The sequence below is a fragment of the Chlorocebus sabaeus genome, chromosome 8, assembly GCF_047675955.1.
Source record: "Chlorocebus sabaeus isolate Y175 chromosome 8, mChlSab1.0.hap1, whole genome shotgun sequence".
NCBI classification, from domain to species: Eukaryota; Metazoa; Chordata; class Mammalia; order Primates; family Cercopithecidae; genus Chlorocebus; species Chlorocebus sabaeus.
In genome coordinates, this window is record NC_132911.1 from 84,864,954 (window position 1) to 84,892,324 (window position 27,371).

The 27,371-nt window shown below is 42.1% G+C and overlaps 1 long non-coding RNA gene across 1 annotated transcript; it reads left to right on the forward strand.

Annotated features, from left to right (window-relative positions):
- The first annotated feature begins 249 nt into the window (after positions 1-249).
- On the forward strand, positions 250-22,123 carry LOC140712214 (uncharacterized). Its single transcript, XR_012093718.1, has 3 exons — positions 250-7,756; positions 19,925-20,052; positions 21,374-22,123. It is a non-coding gene; the product is annotated as an uncharacterized lncRNA (long non-coding RNA).
- The last annotated feature ends 5,248 nt before the right edge of the window (positions 22,124-27,371 follow it).

The following is a 27,371-nucleotide window of genomic DNA, read 5'->3' on the forward strand; positions in this document are numbered from 1 at the left end:
GGGCTGGCTAGACTCCCCATATATTTGTTTGTTTGTTTGTTTTTTGAGACGGAGTTTCCTCTTGTTGCCCAGGCTGGAGTGCAATGGTGATCTCAGCTCACCGCAAACTCCGCCTCCCAGGTTCAAGTTATTCTCCTGCCTCAGCATCCTGAGTAGCTGGGATTACAGGCATGCGCCACCACAGCCAACTAATTTTGTATTTTTAGTAGAGACGGAATTGGTCTCCAAGTTGGCCTCAAACTCCCAACCTCAGGTGATCCGCCCGCCTCAGCCTCCGGAAGTGCTGAGATTACAGGCGTGAGCCACTGCGCCTGGCCATGTTTTTTTGCTGATATGAAATTATTCATTTACATGTTCTTATGTAGTGACCAAACCACAGACTTTTAAAACAGCCACAGAGTGGGGGCAGTCTATTACCCTAAGACAAGACACATTTATTTGGCCAAAGTATTTACTTGTGTGCTTCTTATGTACAAGGCACTGTGATCGGTGCTGGAGAAAAACAAAAAAACAAAAAAACAAAAAAACAGTTCCATACCTTAAATTGCTCATATCCTGTGCAGAAGGCAGGTAAGTTAACCAACACGCCTCCACAGCCTTGGGCACTATGCAGAATATTTCTTGTCTTTAGTTAAATTTAACTCAATTCATTTGCCATATTACAGGCACAGTGTAAGGGAATACAAAGATAAATGCCTGCACTCTACCCCCAAGGAGTTCAGAGTCCAAGAGAGAGACAGATATATCAACAAATATTAACAGTGCAGAGGGATAAGCCAAGAGTCTAAGTATACGAATGATTCACAGGCAGGAAAGAGAAGGGAGTGATTATCCATCATCCCCAATCCCTCACTGGGAAGTCTTTGTGGAAGAGGTGACACCTACTCTGGGCTTTGAAAGGCATTTCAGGCAGTGGAGTTGGGGCACAAAGTCACATAGTGATGAAACTGAATGGCATGTTTAGAACGATGTTGCTGGAGGGTAAGAGGAGGATAATGGAGGTGAGTGCCTGAGAAAGTGGAGAAGGCAGCAATGGTAAGATTGTGAGGGGCTTTTTGTACCCTGATTAGGACTTAACGCAGATGCCAAAGGGCTGGGAGGAGAGATTCATGATTCGATTTTGGTTTTAGCAAGCATTCCAGCAGGACATTGATGACTGATGAAGGGAAGACCAGGATACAAGCAGAGACAGCAGTCAGAAATCTATCACACTAATCCAAACATGAGACAAGGAGGGCCATGGCGTGCGGATGAAGTGGATGAAGTGGAGAGGCGACACATCAGATACTATCAATTGAGAGAAAATACAGACAGCAGAGGGACAGTGAGAAGGAGAAGAGAGAGGTAGATCAGATCATTTAAGTTGGAGGTAGTTGAGCATTTAAGTGGAGATGTTTTAGAAAAAAGTTGGGTATACATGTCTTGAGCAGGCAAAGAAAGCAGAGCAGAAATGTAAATATGAAATCTTCTGGAATTTAGGTGTCAGAATGAAGGGAGAGATGGAAATCTCCTAAGCAAAGAAGACAGGAGAAGCCAAGACAGAATACAGTCCCTTAGGATCATTAAAGTGATTACAGATGGAAAAGACCTATAAGCCAGGAGAATGGGAGGATTTCAAAATTGAGAGTTGTTTTTTTTTTAACGTTTATTTTAGGTTCAGGGGTGCGTGTGCAGGTTTGTTATATTGGTAAACTTGTGTCACAGGGGTTTGTTGTACAGATTATTTTTGCAAGGCTCTTGTATCGATTCGAACCCCGAGAGCGCGCCAACAGACAACACGAGGCGGTGGAGCAACACACTGTTTTAATGAGCGCCTGAGTGTAGACGGGCTGAGGCCTAAAATGGCATCAGCATCAAATGAGGACAGGGCAGGGGCTTTATAGTCTCCTGTAAACAGGAAGTGTCTCAGTCTGATGTAACTGCTACGCAGTACCCGGATGGCCTCTCTTTTGGTCTTCAGGGGGTATGTGTCTTCCAGCCAGCTCTCTTCCTGCTTCTGCTATCTTGCTGACGCATGCTGCTGGCGTCAGTGGCCTTGTGCCTTGGGACTGAGCCTGAGGAGGGAGGAGTTATTCACCCCCTGCCCAGCTTCCAGGCCCTGGGGAAAGTCCATTTGGTTATGGAAAAAGGGAAAAGGGACGTTCTCAATGACTGCTTCAATCGTGATATGGGGGGTGGGGGGCACCTTGGAAACAGAGAAAAACTTAATTTGGGGGGTATTCTTGAGAGGTGGGTTGGTATTCATAGTGTCATTGCAGCAGGAGCATCGTCTGGATTGTCTGGTGGTTAACCGTAGTTTCAACAAGATTTTTAATAGCTTTTATTATTAGTGAGATAACATGGGGGAGAAATAGGAGGAACCCAATGATGAAGATTACTGTTCCTTCCAGTGTTTTAAATCCTCCTAAATTAGAGAACCACCCTCCTAGAAGGTTTATTGGGTCCCATCCCTTCCAGCTTTAGGCTGGTATGTGGGCTACTTTTCTGATGTTTGAAGGGATTTCTAGTACTGCTTTTCTGTTATCACCTATGTTAAGACAACAATTGGATATATTAAACTTACCACAGACCCCACCTTCTGCTAATAAGTAGTCTAGTGCTAGCCTGTTTTGATAAATTGCTGTGCTCATTTAGTTTTGTTGTTGCGCAAGCATTTCCAGGGCTGAGGCGGTTTGGTTAGTGATTATCTCTAGAACCGCCTGTAGTCTTATTATTCTATTTAGCATATATATGGGAGTGCGATAACCCCGTGAACCATCCTCAGCCCAAGTGGCAGGACTGTAATACTCCATGATCTGTTGTGGAGGCCATTTGTCCTGTTGCCATCTTTGGCTTCCTCCTACCTTTAAGGATCGTTTTGTTGTTGTTGTTGTTGTTTAGGTTATTATATACAGGGACTCTGAGGGTGTTGCCCACTGTTAATGTTTTGGAGGAAGGAGTAGCCTTGGGGGTGAGCTTGATCCTGGTGCGATGGGTCCAGTGGGGGAGTCCTTGGACTCTCACTGCAGTTGGCGTGCTGAGTATCACAGTGTACGGGGCCTGTCCACTTCGGTTGTAGGTTTTTGTGAGGGTCGAGTTGGCAGATAAATACATCTGTGCCTGCAAGACAGTTATGTTGAGAGGACAAGGAGATGTTGACAGGAAGGCATGGCCTCATTTCCTGCTTCAAGAATGAAAGACATTGTCTGGATTAAGGAGGGGAGATAATTCCCGAGTGGCTCACAGTCTGGTAAGGGTGGAGGCCCCAAGACAAAAGTTCGGCCATATGTGACTTCAAAGGGACTATGAAAAGAGGGTGCCTTTGGTGTTGCGCAGCGTCTCATGAGGGCGAAAGGGAGATAGTATGATGCAAGGCTTTTGTATGGGTTCGAACCCTGAGAGTGCGCCAAGAGACAACACAAGAAGGCGTGGAGCAACACACTGTTTTAATGAGCACCTGGGTGTAGATGGGCTGAGGCCTAAAATGGCATCAGCACCAAATGAGGACAGGGCAGGGGCTTTATAGTCTCCTGTAAACAGGAAGTGTCTCAGTCTGATGTAACTGCTACGCAGTACCCGGATGGCTTCTCTCTCGGTCTTCACAGGGTATGTGTCTTCCAGCCAGCTCTCTTCCTGCTTCTGCTATCTTGCTGACACACGCTGCTGGCACAAGTGGTCTTGAGCCTTGAGACTGAGCCTGAGAAGGGAGGAGTTATTCACCCCCTGCCCAGCTTCCAGGCCCCGGAGAAAGTCTTTCAATTTTGTCACTCAAGTACTAGATTTAGTACCCAATAGTTATTTTTTTCTGATCCTCTTCCTCCTTCTGCCCTCCATCCCTCAAGTAGGCCCCAGTGTTTCCTCTTTGTGTCCATGAGTTCTCATCATTTAACTCCCCCTTATAAGTGAGAACATGCAGTATCTGGTTTTCTGTTCCTGTGTTAACTTGCTAAAAATGATGGCCTCCAGCTCCATCCATGTTCCCACAAAAGACATGATCTTATTCTTTTTTATGGTTGCATAGTATTCCATGGCATATATGTATTACATTTTCTTTATCCAATCTGTCATTGATGGGCATTTAGGTTGAGTCCATGTTTATGCTATAGTGAATAGAGCTGCAGTGAACACTTGTGTGCATGTGTCTTTACGGTAGAATGGGTATATACCCAATGGGTAGATACACAGTAATGGGATGGCTGGGTCGAATGGCAGTTCTGTTTTTAGCTGTTTGAGGAATTGCCACACTGCTTTCCACAATGGTTGGACTGACTTATACTCCCACCAACAGTGTGTAAGCATTCCCTTTTCTGAGAGTTTCAAAGAGAAAGTCGTCTGAAGTATCAGTTGCTACAGAGTGACTAAAAAGAGGTTATATAAGGATTTGGCAGTTAGGAAATTGCAGCAAATCTTTACCAGGGTAACTTTACCTGCATTGTCAGGAAAGAGAGGGTTGGAAGTGAAGAAGCTGAGTTATGAGTAGAGGTTGTTCCATTAAGAAAATTGTCTTTGAAGTCATGCGGAGAGAAAGGTCAGTAGGTAGAAGGGGACACTGGGTTTGGGGGGATGGTTTTAGAAGTTAGAGTCTTGAACATGTTTGTCCATCAAGAAGAAGCAGGCTGTGGAAAGGAAAACTGAAGGGGTAAAGAGATGGAGAGGGATGCATTCTGGACCAGGGTTGGAGACATTAATCTACAACAACAAGAAGAGCACATCTCCATCTGAAATTGTAAGAAAGGAAATAGATGAAAAAGGTTTGTGTGTGTGTATGAAAGGAAAACTTAGGAATTTTAAATCCAATGACCTCAATTGCTCAAGTATGAAGAAAGCCATTTTCCAAGGTGAAGGATCAAGAACGGAGAGAAACAATGAAGGGCAGGCACTGGTGTTTTACATCTGCTATGGACATGGAAGGAATGAAACTTGCAAAGTGGAACTAACTGGGCATGGAAAACGATTAGAGATTTGAGAAATTAGCAGAGATGTCTATCAGCAGCCCAGAGGTCTAGAAATCCTGCCCATTCTCACACCATTAAACCCAGTTCTGACACACTTTGAACCAGATCGTCTAATTCCTCAAAGCTCAGGGCACCTTGTGTTCATGGGGTAAGTATTCAAATTAGATAAATTAGTACAAAATCCGTGCAAAAGGAGTAGAGTAAAATCCTTTAATCTATGGACTCTGCCAGCAGGAACTGAATGCAGGTTTTCCAGTATTAGGAGAATGCTGGCTGGCTGTTTAATGTCTTCACCAAAGACTAGACAATGGGAAATGGGCTTAAAATGCAGCCAAGTTTCAATAAGGAAGAATATTCTATGGAAGAGTAGCTAAACATGTTAATGGGCTCTGAGAGACTACAGGGAACAGCCTGCCCTGTGGAATACATATGTCTTAAGTGGTTTTGATCCAATCCTAGGAGCATGGTTTATTTGATCTCTTAAATTCCCTTTTAGTGCTATGCCACTGTTGGATTTTAAGCAAAAAGGAATATATAGTAGCACATCCCATATAATGGAGACAGCACATAGTACTTTGGTTCTTTCTTTACTTTTTATTTTACTTTCTTCCATAATAGGCACATTAGAGGTAACTTCTATGTAAAATTATCTGGACATTACATTAAAATAAGTCACATGTAATTATTAATTGTGTCGTAGTCCCATCAAGTAAAAAAGATTCATAGACCCTCAAGCCTCTCTCCAGCCTTGTTGGTTATCACTAGCTTGATTAAAGGGAATGATACTCGTTTGTAAATGCATTTGGCAAACTTACCCTGCTATTGTTTCCATTATTTTGCAAATTACAGACATTGAGATGAAGGCTCTGTAATTTCCTAGTGTTCTCTTTATTCCTGCTTGGAAAACTGGTATTGCCCTGGCATACTTCCACTTTGCTGTTATTTCATTTGAATACAGCAAATTCTTTATTATGATTAACAAAGACTTCTGCTCCATTCCTCTTTGAATATCAGTCTGCTCATAGAGATGTGTTGATTTTGAGCCCTGCTGTCTCCTTGAATCTCTCTGTTTCACTGATCTCAAAGATGTTCAAGACAACAGACACCCAAGTATTCCTAAATGACATGTTTTTTTGTGTGTTCTCCATTTTGAATTTGTTATATGTTTAGTAATTTTACCTTTGTCTGGAACTTTTGTCTGGAACTTTTTTCTCCTCTTCTTTAACTTGTCTAATTCGAAATGCCTCCTTAACTCATTACCTAAGAGCCTGAAAATATGCAAGTGGTCGGGTTTGGTAATCTTAACAATTTGTAAGCTTCTTTGCCCTTTGATATTTTGGGGTTTTTCTTCCTCACATCTCTCTCTCAAGATTTTTGCTCAGTGCCAGGCACTGTGGGGGTATCTTGAGTATATGAATAACTTCCCTTGAGCACTATACACTTCTAATCCATTAACTAATCATTGCACTGGAATCACCCAAAATCAGGCTCTCCTTCCTTAAGTCCTGCCTGAATATCTAGTATAATATTCATTGAGCAATCCTCACACCTAGAGAGTACTAAGTGAGTATTTTCCTCCTAAGATCAGTCATATTTAGAAAAAAAATCACATTAATAGAGCTCTTCTAGGTAGAAAGTGTTAGAACCAAAACAGGTGCATGACTGTGACTTGGGAGCCCATCCTCCATGATCAAATATCAACATGGAAAGTTCTTCTCTTATCTCTCTCCCCCAGCTCCTTTTGTCTCCCCCTTCCCTCCCACTCCTCCCTGGTGTCAGCATCTTCAGTCACTGCTTGTTACTTTAACCCAATTGGGCAAATACTGGAAGGAGTGTACTGAGGATAATAATAGCAACAATAACAGCTCACATTTCTTAAGAGCCTAGCACGTGACAGGCATTGTTCTGTGTTTTACATCCTTTATCTCAGCTAATCTTCTCAACAATTGCAGGAGGAGAGTAATACCAGAGAAGTGGACCCTGAGAACTCAGAGAGCTAGCGACTAAGGAGAAGGTACAGGATTTGAACACAGGATGTCTGATTGCAGAGCTAGAACCACGCTGTGTCTGTGCAGAGGAAGCAGCCAATGAATCATGAGCATTTTATGGTGACTATTATTCAGGTGTGTATCTTCCATGTATTGAGTACTACTACCACATGCTTAGGCTGGGTTTAACCTCTCATCTCATTTACTTTTCACAATCACCCATGGAATTAGGATTTCCGTTTAACAATCAAGGAAACTGAACCTCAAAGGCATTCTGTAACTTGCCCAGGATTACTCATCGAGTAAGAAGGGGGAGTCCTGAATATTCCAGCTAGTCTGCCCTTTTCACCTCTCTTCGGGGTTTGCTTTAGAGAGTGGATTGAATTTTTCCTCATCAGACTGAGGATTCTAATGAGGTCACACTGATGATAGTAATTAGAAATCAGTGGCTTGTGTTTCTCCCTTCATAAGCAGGGTCTTGGTCCCTGAGGGTGGATCACGTGGGCTCCCACCCATCTCCTCTTTCTGGGAGCTGTCTGTGCTCTGTCGGCCCCTCTGCCAGAGGGAGGTGTATCATACAGTGGTCTGTGGCACAAAAGGAGAAACTCACACCTGTCTTAACCTCAGCAGTGCTTTGTGTGCCCTGGTGCCCTGATGTCTACAGCTGTCTCAATGTTCTTTAAAATGTAAAAAAGCTCTTTCACTTTTTATTTACAGTCCCTCTACTGTCCATGAGATTCAACTACCAGTGCATGGGGACCAGGCCAGGGCTCAACGCCACATGACAAATGCCATTCTGTATCCAGAATCTTCCTCCTGTCCATTGACTAAGAGGTGCGTTTGTTCCCTGGTAGATCTCATTGAGCCTGGATCTTTCTCTCCTCCTAATGAGCTCTCCGAGGACACTCCTCTGGTGGGGTCGCCTTATCAATTTTCTACATATATTCTATGCTTTAAATCTCACTTAGACTCAGGGACAGAGTCCCTACCAGCTGCTTTTTGCTTTTCATCTGTCCCATATCCAAACTCCATAGCCCATGGCACCTATTTCCTTTTGGAAAATTGCTCTTGCCCCCAAATGTTATCTTGGCAGAGGGTAATGCTTGCCTCTGACTAGGGAAGCTGCCCCGCCAGGAAGTGAATGTGCAACCTTGTTTGGCCAGTCGGTGCTCCCCTCTGGGACTGTGAATCATGAGTAGGTGACACAAAGATGTTAGAGATGGGTAGAAATGCTGCCCACTCCTGCTGTGGATCCTGAGGGCTGGCTCTCACATTGCCCCTAATGCCTGCGGGTTCCAAGCCTACAGCTGATTCTCTGAGCTCCTGACATACTTACAATCACTTACCTTTTATGTAAAATAGTCAAGGTGCATTTCTGTTGCAAACTATTAAGAATCCAGACTGAAATACACTCAAATTTACAATGTAAATGTGGCCAAAAACATCTTTGTGGCCTTTTGGTCTCTTATTCCCCTCCCTCTTAGCTTCTCCTCTGCTCCCAAACTTCCAAGGGTCTTATGCTGCTTTCACTGTGCAGGCCTCTCTCATCATGGTAACTTTTAAGCTTGCCCTCTCCAGAGCTGAGAAGCCTGGATTTTTTCTCCACCTTTTGTCGCAACACATTCCATTTTCTTCTGCAAAGACTGATGACCAGGGCATCTTCATGGCTGTACAAGAATGCCATGAAACCATGTATCTTAAATCACAGAATACTCTTGAAATAAAGTCTCGTAGGAACAATATGTGTGTCTCGTAAGAGAACAGCATCTCTGGTCCATGCCAAGTCTGAAAACTAGTGTTATGGCTAATCTTGCTCTTCTTCCCCAAGGATCTTCATAGCTGTTGATGGTTCTGAATGGGCAGAAGAAATAATATGTGACTGGGAGCCAGAAAAATTAGAATCGTCTTCCATCTCTGGCACCATCTCATTGTGTAGCTTTAATCAAATTACTCAGCCCTTTTGGGTTTATTATTGAAGTTGGAAAAATAAAAGCATTGCATTAGATTTTCTTTAAGTTCCTTTCACACTATGATTTGGGTGTTACCTCTTCCAGTGGTATTTGCATTTTGTCTTCCAAAAGATCCCTAGAATTGCTAAATAATAGAAAGGAGAGCTTTATTGGTGGTATCAGTCTGCAAACCAGGAAGAGATGGTCTTCAGCATGGACCAAAGGTGCTCTCTCTTCAAAGAGGGAAAGGGCAGGTTGGGTTTTATGCCTCCCAGGTCCAGCATCATGCAATAGAATCCTACACATTGAGCAGGTTTGGGGATAAAGCTGTACATATTTATGAAGGAAGTCGAGCGCATGTGCAATGGGTAAACATACATGTAATATACATCCCACGTTCACTTTGAGGTGGGGTTTCAGCATTAAAATGAGGTGGAATTTGAAACTTTACAGCAAAAGGTGAACTATAGGACACAGACAGTTTGTGTGCAGTCTCTATTAAGCTGGCTGAAACTGGCTTGAGGTTTGCAGTTGCTTATCAAGAAAGAATGTTTGTAAGACTCGTCCTCTATCCAATCAGAGTTACAGTGACCTGGGCTGTAAATCAGAGTTAGGAAGGCTCTGACACTTTGCCTGATAGCTCCTATTGTTAGGAAGTTTAGCAAGGGTATAAATTTTTTCTTGTAGCTGTAGGAATTTAGGAAGTTACCATGCCAGCCAAGCCTGAACCCTTGGCTCATAGGTAACTTTCATTCCCTTAACTAGGGTCCATCTTAGTTGAGAAAGGGGCATCTATTTTGGTCTCTCAGATCACAGTTATATCAGAAGATTCTTGAAGTTTTCAAACTCTTGAGATCAAACATAAATCATTAGTATCCAGAAGTCAAGCTTTATAACAGGCTATCAGGAAAAATATTTTTGGTTTACTGAGATGAAGATGAGAGGAAGGAAAAGGGAAGAGAGGAGAGGCTTCTCGAATTTTACTATTTGTGCTTTTTGGAAATTGCAACTTCACAACCCATTCCTTTTCTCATTAGACAAATAATGCAAAGAGCTTAACTACCACACCAGCATGCTATGAGGAGCTCCCTGGTGTGCTTCAATATTGGACCAAACACAAGACAGATGTATTCCTGCTGCCTGTGTAACATTACAACTCATTGATCAAACGCAGCAACATCAACATCTCAAGGAATCCCTTTGTTCAAAACACAGTAAATGACTCCACATTTTCCCTTTGAGTCAATAAAAGACTCTGCTTGTCACCTTGCCTGGAGCGGGGTGGTTTTTCACTATGTGAGTATCTGTCTTTTCATTTCTGTCCCTTATGTTGGTGGGCACATGGCTGTATTACTGTCCCTGTTACGACTCACCCCAGTGAATGTTAGCTGTGATGCCGGTAGCTACCATCTCTTGACTGTTTACCCAACAGATAACAATGCTTACAAATGCCTTAAAAATATTACCATTTGGTTTCAACAATTGGATGAAATAAATATATTTCTCTCTTTATTTTATATGAGGAAACTAGACAACAAGAGGGTCAGTAAATTCCCGAAAGTCATACAGATAGCAAGAGGCAGAGCTGGGCTATGCACTTGTGCTTATTTTCCTCAGTATTCTTGCTGCTACAAGGAACCTTGAAAGATGAGATTTTCAAGAGCGTGAGCAGATTGTCTCAGGAATTGGAGGAGGATAAGCACCTATTACTTATCTCTATTCATTTTGACTCCGGCCTGTGTAAAAGCAGGAAATAGAAGGCATGAGTGTTCTCCATAATATTTGCAGTTCATAAGTTAGAAATTAGCAATCAGCCCCTTTTCACGTAGGACACAATAATAGACACTGGCACGGTCCCTGCAATTTGGTTATGCAAAGAAAACAGGAAACAAGCACATTTTCACTGCAGTTTCAGTCTGAGGAGGGCTGGCATCTGCTGACGTGAGGGCTAGATTTTCCTGTCAATATCGTATTTACTATCCTGATCACATGAGCAGAGAGAGGAGGATGAGTCACAGTTAACTGCCTGCTAAATTAGGAAAATGTAATCCATTTGTTTCTTTCAAATTAGATTCCCCCAAAGCATTTTAGACCTTTTTTTTCCTCAGCAACCATAGCCACAACCTAAACAGCTAACACATTCCCAAACTAGGCTAATCTGGCTGTCTATTATAGCTAGACAATCTGGCTGTCTATTATAAGTAAATAAATTACCAATTTTGCAGCATTTCCTTCCAAAATTAGGGCAGGATTTTGAGTATATTCATCTTCACCTACAAATGCCAAACTTCTGCCCTGGCTTGACTCATGTCCACCCCTCACTGCCTACTTTCAAGAGCCATCAAAATACAATGTAGTATGTTGATGATTTATATTTCTAGAAAGCCACAAAGTAGTCCTTAAACAATAAGAATCATAAATCATTAGCTCTGTGAGGAATCTATTGGATCACTCATTTTATAGATAAGGGAAATGGAAACCCAGCAAGGCTGAAGCAGTCTCATGAACTCAGCTCTCTGGATGCCAGATTGACAATTGCAGCCCCCCTTTTTTATTTTCTTCGTTTTGTTTTCTTTCTTTTTTTTTTTTTTTTTTGAGATAGGGTCTCACTCTTGTTGCCCAGGCTGGAGTGTAGTGGTGCAGTCATGGCTCACTGCAGCCTCAACCTCCCAAACTCAAGAAATTCTCCCACCTCACCTCAGCCCCCTGAGTAACCAGGACTACAGGCACGTGCTACCATGCCAGGCTAATTTTTTTATTTTTATTTTTTGTAGATAGGGGGTCTCCCTATGTTATCCAGGCTGGTCTCAAACTCCTGGGCTCAAGCAATCCTCTGCCTCAGCCTCCCAAAGTGCTGGGTATACAACCACGAGCCACCACTCCTGGCCTCCTTTTTTTTTTTTTTTTTTTTTCTTTTCTCCTGTGCACACCAGTATACCTGAAAATCAGTGCCGTACAGGAAACCCTGGTTTGGAAGTGTAAAATATATGATGATCAAACAAACAAAAAAGCAAACAAACAAGCCAGCAAGTCCACAGACTGTGTCAGCTCGGCCATTCTCCAGGAGAGGTACTTGGGATGAAGAGCTGGGAACTCTTCTGTAGAAGATAGTTCAGTTTAATCTCCCAACCTGCAGCCTTTCACTTCATTTTCTTATAAAATGTGCTGACTTGAATCAGGGCCTGATTTCTCATTTTACTCATATTTAGCAATGAGGTCAGAGACTGGTTTTCTTCAGCCATAGACACTAGATTGCCTGTTTTGATCTTTATTTTCAAAGAATGCTACCACTCTTTGGAAACTACTGGTGTTGTTTCTCCAAGTGAACTGAGCTGCATGTTTTTGTGCCCTGCACAGAGGAGGTACAGGTTTTAGCAGTAACATAGGGCAAGCAAAGGGTACTGCTAGGAACCGTCATTACTCCTTGTGGTCATCATTGCCATCTTCATCTCTTAAATTTAGGCTCTGTTAGGGTCTTTACATGGATGCCTCACGTAGTATTCATATGAATGTTCTATAAATGGGAACACTAAATCTTAGAAGTTAAAAAACTGCCTAGACCACATCACTAATGAGAAACTTAAGCCTGAAACCAGGAGTCTGACTCCAGATCATGTGTGGCCTTGGCCAATTCACTCAGAAGTAAAATAGTACAGGATTTTCAGCAGCATCTGCATTTTGAACAGAGCATCTACATATCATATAGCCAGGGGTGTTGGTTCAGATTGCCTCCTTTCAAGGTTGGACATGAAAGTTAACTTTTCTGTCTTCATTTCATCTCTAGTCTAACAGTAATAAAAACAGGTTGCTATAGGAGTGAAATGAAAAATTGTAGCATCTATGAAAATCCCTAGAGCAGTGATAAGGACTTGGTAAATCTCACTTTCCTCCCTTCCATCAAGGAGATGCCTGGCCTAACCCAAAAGAATAATTTGTAATTTGTAATGGTGATTTTTTTTTTTTTTTTTTTTTTTTTTTTGAGATGGAATCTCACTCTGTCACCAGGCTGGAGTGCAGTGATGTGATCTCGGCTTACTGCAACATCTGCCTCCCAGGTTCAAGTGATTCTCCTGTCTCAGCCTCCTGAGTAGCTGGGATTACAGGCAGGCGCCACCACTAAATTTTGTATTTTTAGTGGAGATGGGGTTTCACCATGTTGGCCAGGATGGTCTCGATCTCTTCACCTTATGATCCACCCACCTGGGCCTCCCAAAGTGCTGGGATTACCGGCATAATGGTAATTTTTTAAAAACTGAGAAGCAGTGCTCACAGACAGACATTTTGAGATGAATGGACACCAATGTAGACCTCTTTTTAGTCATTTTCAGGCAGCAGGGATTTGTACAACGAGGAGTTCTAGTGCAGAAGCTAACAGCAACAGAACCAGACTACCGGGGTTCGAATCTCAGCTTGCTGTCTGCTTGCTGTGTGACCTGAACTCTCTGCACTTTTATTTTTTTCTTGAAAAATTAGATTTTGTTTATAGAAAACCAAACAATTCAATTTTTAAAATTGGCAAAGGGACTGGGTACGATGGTTTATGCCTATAATCCCAACACTTTGGAAGGTCAAGGTGAGCAGATTGCTGGAGGCCAAGAGTTTGAGACCAGCCTGGGCAATATGGTAAGACCCCATCTCTCCCCAAAATTAAAAAATTAGCTGGGTGCAGTGGTATGCACCTGTAATCCCAGGTTTACTGGATCATATTTTAATTTTTTTTTTTTTTCCAGACAGAGTCTCACTCTGTCACCCAGGCTGGAGTGCAGTGGTACAATCTTAGCTCACTGCAACCTCCGCCTGCTGGGTTCAAGTGATTCTCCTGCCTCAGCCTCCTGAGTAGTTGGGATTACAGGCACATGCCACCATGCCCAGCTAATTTTTGTATTGTTAGTAGAGATGGAGTTTCACCATGTTAGCCAGGCTGGTCTCAAACTCCTGACCTCAGGTGATCCGCCCACCTTGGCCTCCCAAAGTGTTAGGATTACAGGCGTAAGGCATCACGCCCAGCCTCTGTACTTAACTTTTGAGGAACTGCCATGTGCTTGCTACTCTGGGGTGGCTGAGGTAGGAGGATGGCTTAAGTCCAAGAGGTCGAGGCTGCAGTGAGCTATGATCACACCACTGCACTCCAGCCTGGGAAACAGAGCAATACCCTACCTCTTAAAAAATGGCAAAGAACTTGTATAGATATTCCTCCAAAGAAGATATACAAATGGCCAAAAAGCACATGGAAAGATGCACAAACATTTATCATTAGCCACCAGGGAAATACAAACCACAGAACAATGAGCTACCACTTCACACCCACTAGGACAGCTATAAAAAAAGGGGAGAAAATAACTAGCGTTGGCAAGAATGTGAAGAAATTGGCACCCTCATACATTGCTGGTGAGAATGTAAGATGATGCAGCCTCTGTGGAAAGGTTTGGCAGTTCCTCAAAAGTTAAATATATAGGCTGGGCGCAATGGCTCACGCCTGTAATCCCAGCACTTTGGGAGGCTGGGTAGGTGGATCACCTGAGGTCAGGAGTTCGAGACCAGCCTGGCCAACATGGTGAAACTCTATCTCTACTAAAAATATGAAAATTAGCCAGGTAGGTGGCATGTGCCTGTAATCCCAGCTACTCAGGAAGCTGAGGCAGGAGAATCGCTTGAACCCAGTAGGCAGAGGTTGTAGTGAGCCGAGATTGCGCCACTGCACTCCAGCTTGGGTGACAGAGTGAGGCTCTGTCTCAAAAAAAAAAAAAAAAAAAAACTGAATATAAAATTAAAATATGATCCAGTAATATCACTTTTGTGGGTATATCCAAAAGAATTGCAAACAGGTGTTCAAATGAAAACTTGTATGTGAATGTTTAAAGCAGCACTATTTATAATAGTTAAAAGGTGGAAGCAACCCACATGTCTATCAACTTGTGAATGGATAAAGAAAATGCAGGATATCCGTACACTGGAGTATTATTCAGCCATAAAAGGAATGCAATACTGATACATTGTTACAACATGGATGAACCTCAAAAGCATTGTGCTGCGTGAAAGAAGCCAGACACAAAAATCATACGATATGTAATCACGTTATATAATTGAATTTATAAGAAATAGGAAAATTGGTAGAGATAGAAAGCCAGTTAGTGATTGCCAGTGGCTGGTGGGAGGGCAGTAGGTATAGTCAGTGGGTATAGGGTTTTCGGTGGGGGTGATAAAAATGTTCTGGAGCTAGATAGTGGTGATGCTTGCACAATATTGTATATGTGTGTGTGTGTTTTTGGTTTTCAAGACAGGATCTTGCTCTGTTGCCCAGTCTGGAGTAGTGGCATGATTACAGCTTACTGCAGCCTTGACCTCCAGGCGCAAGCAATCCTCTCACCTCAGCCACCGTAGTAGTTGGGACCACAGGCACACACCATCACAGCCCGCTAATTTTTTATTTTTTGTAGAGATGGAGATCTCCCTATGTTACCCAGGCTGGTCTCAAACTCCTGGGCTCAAGTGATCCTCCCTTCTCAGCTCCCCAAAGTGCTGGGATTATAAGTGTGAGTCACCACACCCAGCTGTGCAATATTGTGAACACACTAAGTGCCACTGAATTATGCACTTTAAAAATGGTTAACATAGTAAGTTTTATGTTATGTGTATTTTACCACAATTTAAAAAAAGGGATCATGGTAACACATACCTCATAGGGTAAAGTCTTAAATTACATAGTAAGCACCAAATCATTGTTGTCAATGATGGTCAATGGCAGGGATAAAGGCTAGGAGAAGATAGAAAAGTCAATATTGAAAAGGTGGACTCTCAATTACCTAAAAATGCCTCTAGATTAGTATTGTTCTGGACTGTCCTAGGTATGAATGGAACATTGCAAAACCTTATGGGAAATTTCAGACATAAATCATTATTTGGGAATTCTGGGCCAAGCATGACCAGCCTGCTTAAGATTCAAGAGAGACTGTCCACTAAATACCTCCAAAATGAGCTTGGGATACACATTTTGGGTGTTGCTTTTCTTGTTTCATTTCTTAGCCAGTCATCTTTATCAAATATATCGTTTTCAAAATGAGGTACCTATGGTGTTTGTGGATAATTTGGGGTTCTGTGTAAAGTAATTGTTAAAACTATTAAATAACTGAAAACATAAAATGTAAAATGCCAAGAAAAAAGAAAAGGTGGACTCAGGAAGAAGTTAGCTGAGGCCTGGCTGGTAAGAACATGAGGGATGAGTGCAGTAATTATGTAGGCAACATGGAAGAGGTGGTGTAGAAGGAAAACGTGTATACATGTGTATAGTAAGTTAGAAGGAGATACAGCAACCTTTTCATAAAATTGTAAGCAACGGACTAGTGTACACAAAACCAGCCTGAAGTCAATGGTAGGTTGATATTCTGTGGTAAGAAGAAATTCAATGAATTTAGTACAGCGTGCATGACTTTGCAAGCTCTAATTTGTGAAGTAATTCAAGCTTCAGTTTGAGAGAGAGAGTTCACACCAAGAGCCTTCCTCTTTTTTTTTCTTTTTAACATTCCTGGGTGCAATTAAAAAGAGTAGTCAGGGTGCTTTGGTGGGGATGGACGTTTTTGTTGGGCAGTACAACAGATTTCAGGAAAGGAGGCTGTAATATTCAGTCCCACCTTGTCTGGCAGTAGCTCTGATTCTAGAGTAGTCTTGATATGCACTTTCCAAGGCATGACTCCAGAGAGAAAGAATAATGAGCCGATAGCTAGTAGTGCAACCCACAATGGCTCTGTGGGACGCTTCTCATTTTCATGTCACCCTCAACCCTCCTTCACCTGCCAATATTCTGGCCATGATAGGCTAGATGTGAGGTCTATGGATTGCACACAGGAAAAAGCTATAATTCTTGGAGTCAAAACATAGAAGGGAGAAGAGACAGGGAATAAGATATGAGCTGCCACAGACCCTTGCAGCTCATAGTTATCTACTTCCTTGCTCCTTGTCTAGGCTTGGTGCATAGAAACTCCTTTCTAGCAAATGCTCCCTTAGAAAAGGGAAATAAAATGCAGATTTGCAGCAGGCTAGGGCTCAAGAAACCCTGATACATGCTGTAGAAGCTGGGGGAAAATACAGTTATCAGCTAGGTTTACAAGCTGTTTTTCTGTCCTGCAAGTGTGGTGGGTGGAGTTGTTTATAGGTGAAGGTGTGCAGCTTCCTTTATCCCAAGCCCTTGCCTCATGCATACATTTTCTTCTGCAACTTGGTCTCCAACTACTAAATGAGAGTCCTTGCCAGTTGGGTTCCTGGGCAGTTTATTAGGCAGAACTGGGAGAATGGAAGAGGGTAGACGAGAGAAATGGAAAGGTTGATGGAAAGGAAGTGAGTGAATGGGGCTAATGGCTTAGGGTGGCAATGATGATCTATATCACAAAAAGGGGAGAGAAGGTAGGCCAGGGGGTTAAGCAGAGAGAAGCCGTGTGGACTGTATTGGAAGAGGGAATTTTGGATTTTACAAGTTAGAGGCTCTTGGGGATTGCTGGAGACTTAGGGGTAAGGGGAGAATTGGCAGAAAAGGAGGTAGAGGCTTTGATGGCTCTTGATTAGAACCCCTGAGGGAGAGGGAAGTATAGATTCGAATCCTCTTTAATTCCTATTTGGCAGCTGGACTGGTACTCCTTAAACATTGAGATGAGACCACAGGAGATCAGCATGTATTTGGGTCTCACAAATAAAAGTAGAGACTTGACTGCCCCCTGGTATAACTTGTCCCTTTCTTCTGAGAAAGCGATCCAAATGATGCAAAGACCATTGATTCAAAGAAACATGGATGAGAAGCCATAGCTCTAAGAAGCAAAACTCTCCGGTGGGACATTGGAAATGTGCTCTCTGTGATGCACTCTGAGATGCTTAAAGGGTTTGTTTTAGCAGCAGCACCATCTTTCTCTGTATTTGTATTAGATGGAGCTTATCTCTGCAAACCATGTTGTTTCTTTCAGGGAAGTTCCTCTTTCTGCGTGCGCGCGCGCACACACACACACACACACACACACACACACACACACACGAGCTGTAACTTACCACAGCCGTAGAAGAGAGAATGTCCAGGATAGCTTGAAAGTTAAGGAAAGATCTCAAGGACCATTGATTTAGGAAAACTAACTCCAGGGACGTTCGTTTCACCAGCCACTTTCTCCTTCCCTCTACAACAGGTGAGGGAAGAAATTTAAGTTCTGCTTACAAATGAGGTGAGAGTTCATTTAATCCATTCACCATGACCGAAGTTACAAAGGGCTCTCTGGTTATTAAGCATTCAGTTATTTTTTCTTGTTTTCAAAAATTGATTTTTTTTAGTCTAAGAAAGTAAATAAAGCTTATTTCTTTCAATCTTTCAAAATATTACAATGAGATTATTTGAGCTCCTGTTCTGGTAAAATCATCACTTCTTCCAAGATGATTTCTTGCAGTTGTCTCATTATTTATGTGGTCAGAGAGGTTACTTAAAGAGTAGCCCTTTAAAACCTGGAGCATTGAGAGAGAACCACAAACAGCCCTATATCATGAAAAATCCTATTTATGTGGGAGGGAAATTTTCTTAAACTTCAGTTTTTAAATCTGTTTGGGACATTAAATCTCTCCACCTCCCACTCTCTCCTCCCTCACTGACTTCTGAGGAACAACAACCACCAAGAAAAAAATAAAACACTGTGTTTTGAATTCCATTATGTTTCCAAACTTTCAAGTCAGAGGAAATGGTTTAAAATGACTTACCCCACACAAATACACGGAAGGACGAATGGAAGAACAACTTGCCAGCTCACAAGATCACTTTTCTCTGCTAACCACCCACTTTTGCTGACCTGACAAATTAAAAGCATGTAATTTCCTCACAGCATTTCCGACATATTTCAGTGATATTTTGTAAGAGTTAAGAGAGTTCTGTTTGCTCTTCTTACACAGGCCTCTCGGACTTTAGTTCCTTGAACAGGATCCTAAGCTTGGAAACTCTCCAAGTGACAGAAAATTGGCAGGCTCTTCATCGTTGATTCCTTACTGGCTCTTTGGAGAGGAAAGGAGTTCTGCTCAGGACTTGGCCGAGCCCTTTGCTTGGCACCTCAGCGAGTAACTCAAAGTTCAAGCAACTTGACAGACAGAGGCTGTTTTTCTGGTGAAAGATTTGAACGTGCCCATTTGAGTCTGTCATCGCACGTCTGCATCTTGTCTGCTTCCAGAGGGTGCTTATTTCTGACCAGGCTCATGATGGGTGTATTCTATGTGGGAAGACTTTTGCCTGCCCCTGTGGCATTTACCCTGGATCAGGGTGAGCCCTGGATCTCTCCATTGCCTCAATCCATACAGCCTCACCGTGCCAAGTGGAAGCAGTGGCAGTGTGTGTATGTGTGTTTAACTGTTATTCAAACAGTTTAAAAAAAAAAAAAAAAGACAGAAGGCTTAGACAGATTTCCAGAAAACAGACTGTGTCAGTCTAGACTAGTAAAACCCAGCCAGTTTAATTTCTGAATTTGTTGTTATTATTTCTGAATTTATTTTGTATTTAACCTTCTTCTCCCTTGCCCCATCCCCACAAAAAAAAGAGTAAAAAGGTGAGAAAAATAACCAATCAGTTTCAACCACTATCCTGGCATTATGAAAGTTAAAATTCCAAAGATTAGAGATTATATATTACTCCTATGAAAAATAACCTTTGTGTGAATCTTTTAAGATTCCTACTTTTTAAAAAAAATCACAAAAGCAGCATATGTTATTGTTGAAACTTTAGAAAAAAATAAGCCAAAAGAAGAAAATTGAAACCATGTATAATTTCACCATCTAGACATAAGATTACATGGTTTGTTAAGTAAAAATTGGTCTTGAGTTAGGTAGAACAGAGTTCAAATTATGGGCCTACCTGTATGATTCAGAGCAAGTTAACCTCACTGAGCAATATAGTTTTTCTCCAATATAGTTTTTTTATTAGTAATACTGTCAGTAATTTAATATTCACCAGTTTTTATTGTTTTAATTTTATATTAGCTCTATATTCTTTTAATTTGTTTTATTCATTCAGAAATTGTTTTTAAAATCTCATTTTCTTGTTGACTAGAGCGCTTATAGGTGACCTCTCCATGTGGCTTGAGCCTGTCACAGCATGGTGGCTGGATTCTGGGAGTCAGCATTCCAGGAGTGAGCTTTCTAAGAGGAAAAAATGAGGAGCTGTCATACCAAAAAAAGGTAATTTTTTTTTTTAAAGATAGAGTTGGGAGGTCCTAGGCCAGCCCTTATATGTGTGCAACTGGCATGTCTCACTGTGCGCCACCCATGAAACCCCAGAGCCTCTGAGAATGTAGTGTGAAAGCCACTGCCTGAGTTAAGACCTCTAGATTTAGATATCATTCAGATTTCTCACACAAAGGTGGGGATTCAGTAAGGTCACACTAAAGCCACCTGTAGTTTAGTCCCTTCTGAAACCATGGCTCCACTTCCTGAGGCCGTGATAGCTGAGGATGACTTGCTATTTGTGAACGCCTTCTTCTTCCACTTGCTCTGTGCCCCAGCCTTTCCCAGGAGTTCCCACGGGGCTCCCCGCTGTCCTGGGTCCTCTCCCACTTGTGAGTGGGCCCCACCAGGGCTCTGTAGTGGCTTTTTTTGCTACTTCTGAGCCAGTGGAGCCACCTTTGCTGTTGTATCCCCTTTCTCTCCCACTTTGTACCTCAGACCTTGTACGAAGTGGGAACAAACATTTTCCATGTCCATTTTTCTCTATGTGAAGGCCACAGGGTCGGGCTTGTTTGCACTCTTTTCTCTTTAAAAACAGGGCTTTTGCTTGTTCATTGGTTTTTAAGGGCCTTGCTTCTCATCAAGGCTCTGCTTCCTTAGACTTTGGCACAAAACCCAAAGGGACTGAGCAGGAAACATACCTGACTCCTCCTTCCCCGGGATACCCTTGAGAGCCTTTTCTTTCCGCTCTCAACTGTTGGCCTCACACCAGGCCTGTACTTCTTGTACCTCTACCCCTCCACCCTTTCCCTTCAGGATTTCCTTCCCAATCTTCCTTCCCTGTGAAGAATGGCCTTTATTTGCCCAGCAGCTCAAGGGGCTTAGTCTTTCCAAATAGATCTGCGCACCAGCTGACCTATGAGATGCTCCCGTGAAACCCCCTGGGCTTTAATGAGCAATGATCAGGGCAGCAGGTCCCTGCTGGTCCCTTGACTATGCTCAGGCAGATCTCAACTTCCTGGGCCTGAGCAGTGAGGCCCAGCTCTGGAACGCTGTTACATTGTAATGATTGAAAGGAAGCTAGAGAGAGAGCCGTTGGCACTCCTGAGAACAGAAACTAGGCAGCCAGATTCCCAACTGATAATGGGTTGTATCCTGGCTTACTGGGAAGAGAAGTTTATCGTAGACTCTACTTGCTAGGTGTCCACTCGAATAAAGGCAAAAGAGATGTTTGCAGCCCTTGCCTCTTGAAATGGAAGAGCCACCTAGTTATTGTTTCTAAAACCCTGTTTTCTCTTGTGTTCTTGAAAAACTTGGCTTCATTTCCTAATTCCAGAGTCCTCCCATTCATCTCAGATCCTCCTCACCTATACGTGCCACTTGGACCTCATTTTCTGGCAAACTACCGTGGGCTCACCAGCTTCGGCTCCAGTTTTCAGAGCCATGTGATGAGACTTCCCCCCTTCATCACAGACTGTTTGGCACCTATGCCAGCCAGGGTGAGCTTCTACTGCTGCAGAATCAGAAAGGAAAGGGGACATTTTTAGCATGGAGACTATGATGGTTAATACTGACTGTCAACTTGATTGGATTGAAGGATGCAAATTATTGTTCCTGGGTGTGTCGTTGGAGGTGTTAGCAAAGGAGATTAACCTTTGAGTCAGTGGACTGGGAGAGGCAGACCCACCGCAATCTGGGTGGGCACCATCTCTAATCAGCTGCCAGTGCAGCTAGAATAAATCAGGCAGAAGAACATGGAAGGACTAGACTGTGTGAATCTTCCGACCTTCATCTTTCTCCCATGCTGGATGCTTCCTGTCCTCAAACATCGGACTCCAAGTTCTTCAGCTTTTGGGCTCTTGGACTTACACCAGTGGTTTGCCAGGGGCTCTTGGGCCTTCAGCCACAGACTAAAGGTTGCACTGTCAGTCTCCTTACTTTTGAGGTTTTGGAACTCAGACTGGCTTCCTTGCACCTCACCTTGCCTATGGTCTCTTGTGGGGCTTCATTTTGTGATCATGTAAGTCAATACAGCTTAATAAACTCCCCTTCGTATATATATCTATCCTATGTCCCTTTAGAGAACCCTGACTAATACAGAGACCCTCATTGTGTACCACAGGTGTGAATTCCATTCTCTTATCAATATTCCCTTTCTGGAAACAGTTTATTTACCACATATTGCTCATGGTAACTAACACAAGCACACCTATTCCAGATAAACTTTTGTAGATTTAGGGGCAACCCCAGCCTAGAGTGGGGCAGGGCAAGACAAAGTAGTCCTGTAATACCTGTCCAAGGTGTCTGACCCTAAGATGGTGGGAAAATCATGCCACTATTGAATACGTATGTTGCCACCTACCCATCTCCACCTGTAGCAGACATCACTCATCTGTCATAATATTTTTTCTAGTGGAGCACAAATTTAGCCTCAGCATCTTTCTCGTCTTAGGACCACAGCAACAGCATGCATGAAATTAGACATGTAAAGGACACCTTATTTTTCACTTCTGAAATATAATGAAGATGAGTTTAGTTAATCAGAGTGAAGAGGGTAAGGGAATGGCTGATTAGAACAGCCTGTGAAAGAGGAGGAAGGAGAGGAGGTAAAAAGAAAATGGGAAAACCAAGCTGGGCTGTCAGGGGTGAAAAGTCCCCAGGAGATAATGATGGAAACGTCCCTGCTGGGGAAACAAGTATGGATTAAGAACCTGTACCTGGAAGAATTGATATTTGGGAATATCAATTTTTTGTGGCTAGAGATGCTGGGATAGCAACCATAACCGTAAGTCAAAGCAATTTTTCCTGGGTCCCTAGCCAAGAAAAGATTCTGTTTCTCTAGGGGTGAAGGGGGTTAGCGGAGAAGTTAAGTCTGACTCAAGAAGTGGGAGAAATGGAGGGTGAGGAGGGACCACTGTCCACCTGGAGGTCAGAGCTTAGAGAGATGTGCCCAGGTACCTTAAAGGAGGGATGCCTGTAGGAGTGCGGAAGAGATTTTAGGTGCTTACTGAAAAATGTGTCACTTTACTTGTGATTTCACTTAGTTATTCATAAACTGGACTACAGAATTTCTTCACACATTTTCAACAGTGTGCTTGTGTACATCAATTGGATCACAGGGGACAGAGTAAAGGTGGGTCTATGAATCTAGAGGTGCAATTTTCAGAGTGAAGAAACCAGTCCTGTAAGTCTTTAGCTGATGGTCACACATTTCTCATAATGGAAAGTGAGGAGAAATCACATGGGAGTGCAGCTGGAGGACTTGCCTTCCGGGGGCTTCCCCAGGAATGTTGAGTTTTGTCGCGACACAGTATGAGATCTCGGCTCTTCCCACCAAAGGGGCCCCTCTTGTCACCTTCTTCTGTGACTGTTCTGAAACATAATGAAGCTCCTGTGACTTGTGCTTTTCCCACCCTATTGCAGTTTAAGCTCTGGTTTTGCAATATATTGGCACACATGATACCATGACTTAGGCTAAGAATAGTGTCTGTCTAACTGGGCTAAGCAGATTCCAGGGAGCTTTACAACTAGTTACTGCTGATATTTTAACAATGCTTTGAAAAGGAAGGATATGGCATGAAGGTTTATGTTCATTCCAGTTAATTAACTGAGTGAACCAGAGAAGACGCCCTCCTTTTTTCTTTCACTGTTTCTTACATGAAAGAGGCATGGATCTGCCTTCACCAGTCAAACATATGACTGATTTGCTGAGTGTCGTTGATTCAATGCCTATAACCTCTCACTTCACTTCCTTCCTCTCTATTCTCTCTGTTGGAACCACATCAGGTTTTCATGACCTCTTACTTGGTTCCTTATAAATCCTCCAGGGGATCTCCACCTCTCTTCTCCTTTTAGGTCATTTAATAAACTTCCCTCAGGCCATTATTCTTAAACCATAATTTTTAAAAAGCTTTAGTTTATTTTTATTTGACACATAATAATTGTACATATTTATGGGGTATGGTGTGATGTTGTGATACGTGTATACATGTGTAATGACCAAATCAGGGTAATTGGCATGTCTATCATCTCAAACACTCATCATTTCTTTGTGGTGAGAACATTCAAAATTCGCTCTTCTAGATATTTTGAAATGTATATTGTTGTTAACTATATCACCCTATTATGTAATAGCATACCTTAACATATTCCTCCTAACTGTAACTTGCACCCATTGATCAACTTGTCCCCATCCTTCCCTCCCTAACTTCCCCAGCCTCTGATAGCCACTATTCTACTCTGTACTTCCATGAGAGCAACTTTTTTAGATTTCACATGTGAGTGAAATGAGGCAGTATTTGTCTTTTTGTGCCCAGTTTATTTGACTTAGTGTCCTCTAGTTTCATCCACATTGTCACAGATGATAGGATTTCATTCATTTGAATCACTGAAGAGCATTCTATTAGGCATCTGTACCACATTTTCTTTCTGCATTCCTCCATTGGTGGACACTTAGGTTGATTCCGTATCTCGGCTATTGTGAATCATGCTGCAATAAACATGAGAGTGCAGATGCCTCTTTGATATACTAATTTCATTTATGTTTTAAACTATAATTTTGATTATTTTATTTCCTCTCTCAAAAGACTTCATTGGCTCCTTGGGGAGTGTGGAATCAAGAGTTCAGACATCTTTGTCCAGCATTCTAAACTCTTCAGAGCTGGAACCAAATTCTCCTTCACAGACTCTCTTTTTAAGTGAAACTGAGCTACTTACTCTTCCTCATAAATAATACATATGTTCTTGTCTCCTCACCTTATGTTATTCCCTTCCTTGAAGCAGCCTACCGCCTTTAAGTGTTTAACTTACATATATTTTTTTCACTAAACTTACATATATTTTTTTCACTAAACCAGTGTTTCTCACCCTTGGTTACACGATAAATCACCTGGGCAATTAAAAAAAAATCCCAATGTCCAAGCCTTACCCCAGCGCAATTCAATCAGAACCTTCAATTAGAGGTTGGACCTGGGCATTAGGATCTTTTTAATGACGTTAAAATATATAGATAACATAAAGTCTGCCAATTTAACCATTTTAAAGTACAGTGGCATTAAATACCTTCACATGTTGTGCAACCTCATTACCATCTATATCCAGAACCTTTAATCATCCCAAACAGAAACTTTCTACCCATTAAACAACACCTCCCCCATTCCCCCTCCTCTCCCCAACCTCTGGTAACCACTGGTTTTACGTTCTGTCTCTATTTGAGAATTCGACTATCCTAGGTACCTCATATCAGTGTAATTGTACCATATTTGTCCTTTCGTGACTTATTTCACTTATTGCGATGTTTTCAAGATTCACCCGTGTTACAACATGTATCAGAATTCCCTTCCTTCTTGAGGCTGAATAATATCCCATTGTATATGTAGACCACATTTTGCTTATCTATTAATTTGTTCATGAACACTTGTTTTTTCCCCCACCTGTTAGCTGTTGTGAATAATGTTGCTATAAAGATGGGTTTACAAATACCTGTTTGAGTCCTTGTTTGAGTCCCTGTTTTCAATTCTTTTGTGTATATACGCCAAAAGCGGTATTGGCGGATCATATGGTAATTCTATGTTTAATTTTCTGAGGAACCTGCATCAGTATCTTCTGAGGTTCCCAGGTGGCTCCAAGATGCAGCCAAGTTGACTTCTACTGCTGTAGAGCCTCTCCCAGTTTCTCCAGCTAAATGTAATCTCTCCCTCTTATGATCTCAGCTAACAGTTTAATGAACTTTTCTATGGAACCTATTTTTTTTTTTTTTTTTTTTTTTGAGATGGAGTCTTGCTCTGTCACCAGCCTGGAGTGCAGTGGCACGATCTCAGCTCACTGCTGCCTCCGCCTCCCGGGTTCAAGTGATTCTCCTGCCTCAGCCTCCCGAGTAGCTGGCTCTACAGGTGTGTGCCACCATGGGCAGCTAATTTTTGTATTTTTAGTAGAGAGGGGGTTTCACCATGTTGTCCAGGATGGTCTCGATCTCTTGACCTCATGATCCGCCTGCCTTGGCTGGCATCTGTTTATTTCTGCTGTATTATTTATATTGTTATACATATTATTTGTGTTAGATGTTAAGTGTAGGATGACAAGCACAACCAAAAAAAGCTGTGCTCTCATGAAACTTGCAATTTAGTGGAGGAGACAGATATTAATTATGTAATCGTATAAGTGTATAATTACAAATTAAATTGAAACATGTTTCTATTAAAGGCAAATTAAGAAAAAACCCTGACCTAGACTGGAGGTCGGGGGCGGGGGGGGGGTCAGGGGTCTTTCTTAAAAAAGTAATGCTTGAGGTTTTTTCTAAAGTTTAAAAAGGAGTTGCCTAAGCATGAAGTGAGAAGGAAGATCATTACGGGGAGAATAAACACAGATTCGATGGATTAAAAAAAAAAAAAAGGATCAGTTTTGCTGAGATATGGCAAATGCTGCAAGATGAAATTGGCCATTTTTAGGGGACAGATCAGGTAAGATCTTGCAGCTATTTTAAGGATTTTGGTTCTTTATGCTAAAAGCAATGGGGGAACCATTGAAGGGATTTAAGCAGTGACATGACAAACTCAGACTGGCATTTAGAAAAGATCACCCTGCTGCTGTGTGGGGTAGGGATTGGATGGGCGTGGAATGGTTGTGGGGAAACCAGGCTTTTGCAATGGTCAGGGTGATAGAGGTGGTTCCTCAGTGTAGGGAGGTTGCAGTGGTGATGGACAGGTGTCAGAGTTGAGAAGTACTTAAGGTGGGTGATCCTTGTTGATAGTTTGAATATGAGCAACTAGGGAAGGTCACTGTCAAGGATGATGTTACCTTTTCTGACTTGCCTAAAGCTTTCAGATTGTAACTGTGTTTGAGTAAACTTTGCATGCTTCCAGAATATATTGCACAAAGCTTATGTTCACTGAATAATAATTTTTGAAGGCATGAATGAGTCAATAAACCAAATATTACATTATATTGAACACATCCATATGAAGCATACTGAATATTAATGCAATGCTGTAGATTATTATTTTTTTGCAGATGGACATTTGCACAGTTGGCTCAACTGAATTAAATTCAGAATGTTTTCTGCTTCTGTTATAGTCAGACCTGTGCTAGGCACTGAGAATACATACATAAATAATGTATTTTCTGCCTATGACTAGCTACAAAAACAGTAGAGAAAAAGACATGTGAATAAAAATTATAACAAAATGTAATTGTAAAAATAAGTACACACTTTAATTGCAGAGGAAATACAGAGGAGGCAGTGATTAATTTTTTTTTCCAGGGGAGCTAGGAAAGTTCCCAAGACAGTGCAACATATTTCAAGCAGGGTTAAAAAAAAATATACTTGGATGATTTAG